At 36.7% G+C, this 9,367-nt stretch overlaps 1 long non-coding RNA gene across 1 annotated transcript; it reads left to right on the top strand.

Annotated features, from left to right (window-relative positions):
* The first annotated feature begins 2,544 nt into the window (after positions 1 to 2,544).
* LOC115920283 lies at positions 2,545 to 6,278 on the top strand. The gene is made up of 2 exons (XR_004062286.1): positions 2,545 to 2,735; positions 3,191 to 6,278. It is a non-coding gene; the product is annotated as an uncharacterized LOC115920283 (long non-coding RNA).
* The last annotated feature ends 3,089 nt before the right edge of the window (positions 6,279 to 9,367 follow it).

Raw genomic sequence — 9,367 nt, 5'->3', positions numbered from 1 at the left:
CGCGCTTCGCGCGGGAGGGGGCAAACTGAATTCAAACAATCAAACAATGATTAAGAGTCGAGAATGGTACAACGAATCGTCTTCTTTCTTTAATAATTTAATGAAACGTCAGAGCTTCCGCGCTACGCGCGGTGGAAGGGGAGCTTGATTCAAACAAGGATTAAGAGTCGAGAACGGTACAACGAATCGTCTTCGAATAATTTAATGAAACGTCAAATAGAAACTGAATTTAGACAAGGATTAAGAGTCGACAACGGTACAACGAATCGCCTTCTTTCTCTAGTAATCTAATGAAACGTCAAAAGCTTTCGCGCTTCGCGCGGGAGGGGGGGGGGGCAAACTGAATTCAAACAATGATTAAGAGTCGAGAATGGTACAACGGATCGTCTTCTTTCTTTAATAATTTAATGAAACGTCTAGTCTATATTCTGCACCCTTATGATCCTTTCTTCTGGCATGTTAATCCAGACATTATTAGTGCACGAGTACAAAACATTTGCATCATATAAATAATAGGTAAATCAATCTACCACCTGACTGCATGCCTGGTTGCTTTGTCATGACAAGTCAGGCATACATCAAACAAAGCTACAAAGTCATTTCGATGCAATCTACTTCTTGGCTGCATGCTTGGTTGCTATAAAGAGTCAGGTTACCAGCGTATCCAGACATAATTATACCCTATATACAACTACCCCCGGATAACGACCCCTACACTGTTAAAAAAAACAGTAGATTTTACAGAGAAAAAAATACAGAACCATTCTTTAAAGTGTTGTAACAGCAAATTTTCTGTAATTTAACAGGACAAATGTCTAGAAAAAATGAAGATTTTGTTTTTTTACAGGCAATTTGCGTGATTTCAGATCCCATATACAGATTTTTTACAATTCTACGGAATGTTCTTTTTTTATTAAGAAAACTTCATTTTTTAACGGATAATAAAAAAGAAATTACAGAAAACAAAAATACAGAACCATTCTGTAAATTGATGTAACTGGAATTTTCTGCAATTTAACAGGACAGATTTCTATAAGAAAGGGAGATGTTTTTTTTTAATAGGAATTCTGTATGCTTTCAGATCCAATATGCAGATTTATTATGATTCTACAGAGCGTTTTTTTTTTCAAAGTAAACCTCATGTTTTAATGAATAAAAAGAAAGAATCTACAGAAATTAAAATACAGATTCATTCTGTAAAAATGTAAACTAGAAACTTTCTGCAATTTAACAGATCTCTAAAAAGAAGATCCCATGTAAATAAATGGAGTGTCTTTTTATTCAAAGTAAACCTCATGTTTTAATGAATAAAAAAAATACAGGAAACAATAATACAGAACCACTCTGATAATTAATGTTACTTGACATTTTCTGCTGTGAAAAGGACGGATCTCTCTCCCTCTCTAAAAAAAGGATTGTTTTTTTCTTTATGGAAATTCGTAGGCCTATGTTTTTAAGCAGATTTTGCTTTTAATTCTACAAAGTGTCGATTTATTCAAAGCAATCTCATTTAGTTTAATGAATAAAAAAGACAGAATTTATAGAGGAAAATACCGTAAACAATTCTGTAAAATTAATAGCTGAATTTCACTGCAATTTGACAGAAATCTAAAAAAGAAGTTGATGAGGGTTTTTTTCAAGGACATTCAGATCCCCTATAGATATTTAATGTTCTACAAAATACCCTTTTCAATTTAAAAAAAAAAGACCTTAACTGCCTTTTAATGCCTTAAACTCAACAACGTAAAATAATTTGCGGTAAAAATACAAAACCTTTCTGTTAATTGACTCAAGCTGCCGAATTCGGGCACATTTAAAAGGGAAAGAAGATTTCGTTTTTACCGGAAATTAGTCTGCTTTTATCAGAGGTTATGCTTTATATAGGCCTAAATTTTAGTAGGCTAGGCATAATTATATATATACTTCAAAGTTCATGTAGACCTCTCAGAAATCTTTTTTTTTTATGCCATAAAAACAACACGAACTCCCACGAACTGAAACTGTAACTATACCGGTACCGTAATTTTTCTGCATCTTCTTAATCTTCTTCTTTTTCTTCTTTTCTATTCTTTTTTTCTTTTTTCTAACAGGAAGTTTTAATAGTGCTTTCATATCTTATTCAGATTTCTGTTTTTTTATTTTATTTTTTCTTTCTTTTCTTTTTTCTTGCCGCCAACTTTTTTGTTACCGTTAGCGATAGCGTGTAACATGCATGCGTGCACTTCGTTCGCGCCCATATATGCATGCATGGCGATCGATCAGATCAGAACGAACCGGCCGGGCGCGCCGGGCCAGCGCCAGCTATAGCTTGCTAGCTGCTTGCACTCGCACGCGCGCGCCATGCATTAATTGTGCATGTTTACCATGATGTGTACGTACGTACATGTACAGTGCAGCATAGAAGTTATCTAGTTAGCACTATGAACATGACAGACAATGAAAGCGGACAAAATATACAGTTCCTCAGGAAAACAAAGGAACATCCCTTCACTGCTATTATGTAAAAATGTGTAGAACAGGTGAATATGCATGTGACACCTGTTCTACACATTTTTACATAATAGCAGTGAAGGGCTGTCCCTTTGTCTACCTGAGGAACTGTATATTTTGTCCGCTTTCATTGTCTGTCATGTTCATAGTGTAGTCTGATCTATGTACATAATGCATGCAGTACATACCTGCGAAGTTCGTTCGTGAGCTGAGCCTGGGCCTGCCTGTGATTTGAATTGGATTGGGTAAGTCGATTGTCAATTAAAGTCTCTTTTTCGTTAGGTATTATAACAAGAATTTCAATGTAGTGTTTATAGTATTAAGAATTGAGTTTGTTGGTGATCACCACGATGAGATTTAAGTCGGATAGAACTCGAGAATTTATGCTTAAACTCTAGTAAAGTAAGCTAGACCGATTAAATCTGTCTCTGTTTGGGGTAGACCGAAGGCTCCGGCCGTGTGTGTCGCTCTCAGTCATTAACATACGGACATTCTCTTTTTACCCTCTGAGTTTATAGCATTTATAGCAGGATTCCTGCTATAAGACAAGGTACAGACTTTTGACAAGTTGTTTAAGTCATTATTTTCCAAGTCGACATATTTTCTTTCGTTTCAATATTCAAATTTCGAGAAGTTAAGCGTAGTTAGAAGTATGAAGATTAATTTGCAAGATAACATCTCTGTTTGTATGTATTTTCAGGGAACTCATTGGCATCAGTCCTGGGGGTCCAGTAAAGAGTGGAGGAAAGAAGAAGAAGAAATCGGCCGTGTCTCCAAAGATAATTGCCCTCCTTCGTGGAATCGTAGAGTTCGAATCTGACTGGAAAACAGAGTAGCAGACATCCAGCTCTCATTTTTTATGCTTCTGTCAATTTGTTTTGAGATGTGCTTTATTATGCACGATTTTTATTGTGACGAATACATGGATGAGACAATGTGATGTAAGAAACCTGTAAATTTCTATTATTTGTGCCTCATCTTGAAAGCCTTTTCTCAACATCCCCAACATAATGCAAATAAAATATATATAAGTATTAGTATAGTATAGGATGTATGCATCCAGATGTGAAAGGCTTTGATTTTTGGAAAGAGCCAAGATAGTCCTTGCCAAGGAACAAAGTGAGTTTTTTAGATTTTGTTGGTAATGTAAGAAAACCTCAGCAGGTCCTATTTATAATTTTATACCTATATAATTTGTATATTTGTTCTTTTGAAGGTTGTTTATAGTGTTTTCTTGATGATATATGCTACAGTATGCAAACATTATACCATGTTGGTGTTTACCCTGGTCAACTTTATATACAGGGTGTCCCATGAACAATGCCTGACACACTTCTGATAGCACACAGATCAACTTATTAATACCATTGGTAAGAGCAACATTTCCTTAAGGCCCTGTCACATTAGGCTTGCATGTGACTTGCAAGGAAATTTGTTTTGCTACCCAGGGGTCTGCGATACTGCGATACAACAATATTACATTTTGAAATAGTTGAGAAGAGGATCGGTTGAAAAATACAAATTTTTGAGGTGCTGAGTATGTACTAATTTGTGTTTTCAAAGGTTGGCAGCTATGCTATGTACATCATCTTCATCTTTTATTGGAAACATGTACATATTTTTCATTGAGGCAAGTGGGTATTTTGAGAACAAAAATAGACATTTGTATGCTGTTTAGGAAAATAATGTACATTATGCCATCTTCAATCATGAGAACTGATGGCCATATTAATTTGATATTCTTGGCCCGAACTCACAAAGGAGGCTTAAAGGAGAATAAAAGTTAGACAGTCACATGATTTCAGTGAATGGAGAAGAACAACAAGACTTAACAGTAAAAGTTTGAGCAAATTTGGATAATCCGTTTTCAAGTTATGTATTTTTGAAGTTTTAGAAAATCCTTATTATGGACTTCCTTAAGTTGGCAACTTCGCCAGAATTTGTGATGTCATTGTGCTCAACTCTCCATTGGTTATGTACAGAGAGTTTCACTTTTTTCTAATTTTCATCAAAAATAATATTTCCGCCAGTGTATTTTGTTTTTGTATGACATGGCTACATCAATTCTGCAGTATGTCTGAAAGAATCAATACAATTGCCCTTTTAATATTTTATAAAAATAAAATGTTGTGAAACTCTCTGTACATAACCAATGGAGAGTTGAGCACAATGACATCACAAATTCTAGCGGAATTGCCAACTTAAGGAAGTCCATAATAAGGATTTTTTAAAACTTCAAAAATCCATAACCCAAAAAAGGATTATCCAAATTTGCTCAAACTTTTACTGTTAAGTCTCATTGGTATTCTCCATTCACTGAAATCATGTAAATGTCTGACTTTCATTCTCCTTTAAACTCTGTGGGGGGTTAAATCATGGTCTATGTAGATTTTGTGTATAATTTGCGCTTAATTTAGCGTGTATGCTGAGAAAGGTCCAATATGAAGGCACGCTGTATGGCAAAGGGCGCTCAATTCATGCTTGTTGCTATGATTTTAAACCATAGCTTTAAACCATGGCAAAAATCATGAATTTCTAGTACTTTGCCAAAAGCGTGCATTTATACTGGATCTTTGTCAGCTAATCATACACAAAATCTGCATAAACCATGGTCTAAACTTAAACTTCCTTTGTGAATTCCGACCATTGAGTGTGTGACCCTCAAATCGAGCAGAATTGCATCAAAATATCATCAGGTTAGATTTAGTGTGCATTTTGTTTACATTTTCTATGTTACAATGGACATGTTTGAAATAGACCCCCCCCCCCCGGCACAGTTTTAGCATTGTTATAGCACATCTGAAAGAGCACCTCAAAGTGGTCTTAGGGATCCCGTTAGAATTTGGTTTAGATGGTTGATTGGAAGGCTTCTCTTCTACCCAACCAGAAGAGCGACATGTTATGATCCTTGGACTGTGATTTGTATTTTTCTGCACTTCACACTATTTGCAATATGATATCTGATCATGCCAATCATTTATTTTTTTAGAAATTTGTTAAATTATGTTTTGTATGTGTTTAAATATGCCAATCACATACAAGTCATGTGTTGCAGTAGGTTCTATGCCTCCAGATTTTAAAGGTTTTCATTATTGGTTTGAGCCAAAATAATCTTTGTAAAGGAATGAAGAATGCAGGTGCCCTTTTCTTTAGGCATCTATACAGGGTGAGTCAGAAAAAAAAAGTCCACTTTCAAAAATCTATATAATCTCTAATGTATGTTATTCTTCAAAGACTGTGGTATGTCCTAAAAGAGTATCTTCCTCTTTTATTTGGTATAAATTTTATCAGGTTTATAGCATGAATGTCATGCTTGTCTATACAGGAGGCCCTTTTTTTTGAGAGAGAGAGAGGAAATAAAATTTCACCTGCGCCAGAAGTGGTGGCATGTCGATCATGAATTAGCAATAAATGATATACCTCGGTTAAACATGACTCTTTACGATTTCATATCATGGGGGGGGGGGGCACCCCGTAGGCTATATAGTTTTTTGTTACATTTTATATCTTTGTTACTCACTGAAGTTTGCTTTTATTGTTTTCTTGTTGATTAAGCTCCTTGCAGATCAGTATTTACATGTTTGTAATTGGTAATGATAAATGAACCCTTTTAAAACTACAAAATGTTGCAGTTGTTTGTTAGGCCATATAGTTTTTGTTACATTTGATATATTTGCTACTTACTGAAGTTTGCTTTTATTGTTTTACTGTTGATTAAGCTCCTTGCAGATCAGTATTTACATGTTTGTAATTGGTAATGATAAATAAACCCTTGAAAAACTACAAAATGTTGCAGTTGTTTGTTTGACTGACTTGTGTATCTGTAAAATTAAAGCAGGTGCCTGCAGCAGTCACAAGATTTATTTTTTTAGTGTGTGTTTTGATGGTAACTTGTACATACACACTCTAGCATTAAGGTCTTACAGATTTTTCATGAACATGTTTGTAGGATTTCTATAGGATATAATTTAAATAATTTCATGAGAAATTTCATTTATTACACACAAATGTTATAAAACAGATTGGCTGTAAATTATGAATCATGCTATAAAATTACAGAATTTCTCGAGACTTCTGCAAGCACCCTGCCCTTTTTATTATTTTTTCATTCCGTTATAATTTTTCTATTTTTTATTTTTGTTTATTTTTTATTCATTTTTTTTTTACATGCCGATTTTCTGTTTCAAAACAGATGGACTGTAGATTTTGAAGAGAAATATGTAGTCAAATTAAAGCACTCCTGTAAACCTTGATTCAGGCACTCCTCTGTCTTTATTTTAAAGATAAATTTCATGTATCACAGATGGCTTGTTATTAAAAAGATGAGCTGTAAATTTTGATAGTAGATCTGCTGCAAAATTACAGGAGTTCCTTGTAGTTCGGCAAGTTATCTTTCTGTTTTTTTAAGAATAAATTTCATTTATCATATGCAGATTTGCGGCTAAAAAACAGATGAATTGTAAATTGTGAAAAGAAAAATGTGGCAAAGCTAAAGGATTCCTGTAAACCCTGAATCAGACACTTTTCTGTCTTTTTTTTTTACAAAAATGAAATGTTATAATCACTTACAGATTGTATGTTATTAAACAGATCAGCTTTAAATTATGGTTACAAATATGGTGTAAAAAAAACTGGAGTTCTCTAGAGTTCTGGAAAAATATATATATAAAAAACAGAAAATTTGTATTTATCACCTCCATATTTGCTGTTAAAAAACTGATGACTTGTGAATTGTGATAACAAAGTTCTGTAAAATTACAGGAGTTCTCGAGACTCTGCTGCAGGCACTTTTCTGTATTTTTATGGAGAATTTTTTTAACAGTGTAGCTAGGATAACCACCCTCTAGGACAACTACCCCCTAGAACAACTACCCCCTAGGGCAACCACCCTCTAGGACGACTACCCCGTAGGACAACTACCCCAATGCACACAACTACCCCTATAGGATAACCATCATGGGACAAGTACCCCCAGATAACTACCCCCTAGGGCAACCGCCCTCTAGGACATACTCCTTGACATCTACCACCTATAATAACTAACACCGAACTACTCCCGGACAATAACCACTTAGGGTAATTATCGATTGGGGGTAGTTGTCCTATAGAGGGTGGTGGTATAGACGGTAGTTGTCTGGGGTAGTGGACCAGGGATAGTTAGCTGGGGGGTAATCATCCTAGGACTAGGAAAGTATGGGATATTGTAAAAGAGGTCACTGGAAAGACCTCGACCCCGGTGGATCAGCTTAGAGGAAAAACACACCTAGAGAGACTAAACCAGTGGAAAGATCAGTTTTCTAAGCTTCTTGGTCAACCTCCACCGGATAACAACAACCCAGTAAGGAAGATGGTCCAAAAGACACTTCCAATTAAAACAAGCAAATTTACCATTGCAGAACTCAAAGTGGCAGTCACCTCCCGCTCCAATAATAAATGCCCAGGTGTGGATGGAATCCCAGCAGAGGTATGGAAGTCTGGTGCCCTTGACCAGCAGCTTTTGGAAGTGTGTAACAGAACACTTATCCATGGCGAGAAACCGGACTTGTGGTCTAGGAGCATTATAATCCCTGTACCCAAAAAAGGAGATCTCAGTACCCCTCAAAACTATCGTGGGATAGCATTGACCCCAGTAGCTGCAAAAGTATTCAACAAAATGCTTTTGAATAGAATCCGTCCTCACCTGGAACCCCTTCTGCGCAAGAACCAGAATGGATTCCGTCCAGGAAAATCTACAGTAGCGCAAACTCTAACTTTGCGAAGACTGGTGGAAGGTATTAAAGCAAAGCATCTGACAGCAGTGCTTACTTTCGTGGATTTTAAGAAGGCCTTTGATTCAATCAATAGAAAGAAGATGTTAGAGATCTTAAGAGCCTACGGAATACCACATACAGTAGTTACAGCAGTAGGGGTGATGTACAAAGATACCACAGCTCAAGTGCGTTCACCAGATGGAGAGACTGACTCCTTTACCATCTTAGCAGGAGTGCTTCAAGGAGATACCTTAGCATCATACCTATTCATCATAGCATATGCTCTAAGAATGGCTACTGAAGGGTTCGAGGATCTAGGCTTCACCCTAGGAAAGGAAAAGTAGCAGATATCCTGCTGTAATGATCACAGATACCGACTTTGATGATATTGCACTAATTTCAGACAATCTGGAAAAGGCACAGGAGCTCCTAGAACAAGTAGAGTCTGCAGCAAGCCAAGTCGGTCTACAAATAAACAGTACTAAGAAAGAATTCATGTTGTACAACCTTCGTGAAGGCGAGATCTGTACTGCTGACAGGACAAAGTTAAAGCAGGTCCAAAACTTTCAGTACCTTGGCTCGTGGGTTGATCAGTCAAAACAAGATCTGAATATCCGAAAGGCAAAATCCTGGACTGCTTTGAACAAGCTGACAGCCATCTGGAAATCAAACCTTGGTAGAAAACTGAAAGTCCGATTCTTTAGGGCTACAGTGGAAACTGTACTGCTCTATGGATCAGAAGCCTGGACTTTGACAAGTAGCCTGGAAAAACAACTGGATGGTTGCTATACAAGACTCTTGAGAGCAGCACTAGATGTCAACTGGAGGGACCATAATAATTATGACCAATATGGAACTGTATAGGGACATCACACCGATCTCAGCCAGACTGAGAGACCGTCGCCTCCGTTTCAGTGGGCACTGCTGGAGGAGCAAGAGTGAAATCATTTCACAAATGCTCTTCTGGGAGCCCTCAAGGGGCAAACGCACGAGAGGGCGTCCAGCAATGACTTACATTGACCAGTTAGAAAAGGACACCTGTCTACCAAGGCAGGAGCTCCCAAAGATTATGGAGAATAGAACTGAATGGATAAAGCTTGTCAAATCAGTGCGAGTATATACGCTCG

The sequence above is a fragment of the Strongylocentrotus purpuratus genome, unplaced genomic scaffold (genome assembly GCF_000002235.5).
Source record: "Strongylocentrotus purpuratus isolate Spur 01 unplaced genomic scaffold, Spur_5.0 spur5_scaffold_8, whole genome shotgun sequence".
In the NCBI taxonomy this organism is placed as follows: domain Eukaryota; kingdom Metazoa; phylum Echinodermata; class Echinoidea; order Camarodonta; family Strongylocentrotidae; genus Strongylocentrotus; species Strongylocentrotus purpuratus.
This window is presented reverse-complemented; position numbering and strand designations above follow the sequence as displayed.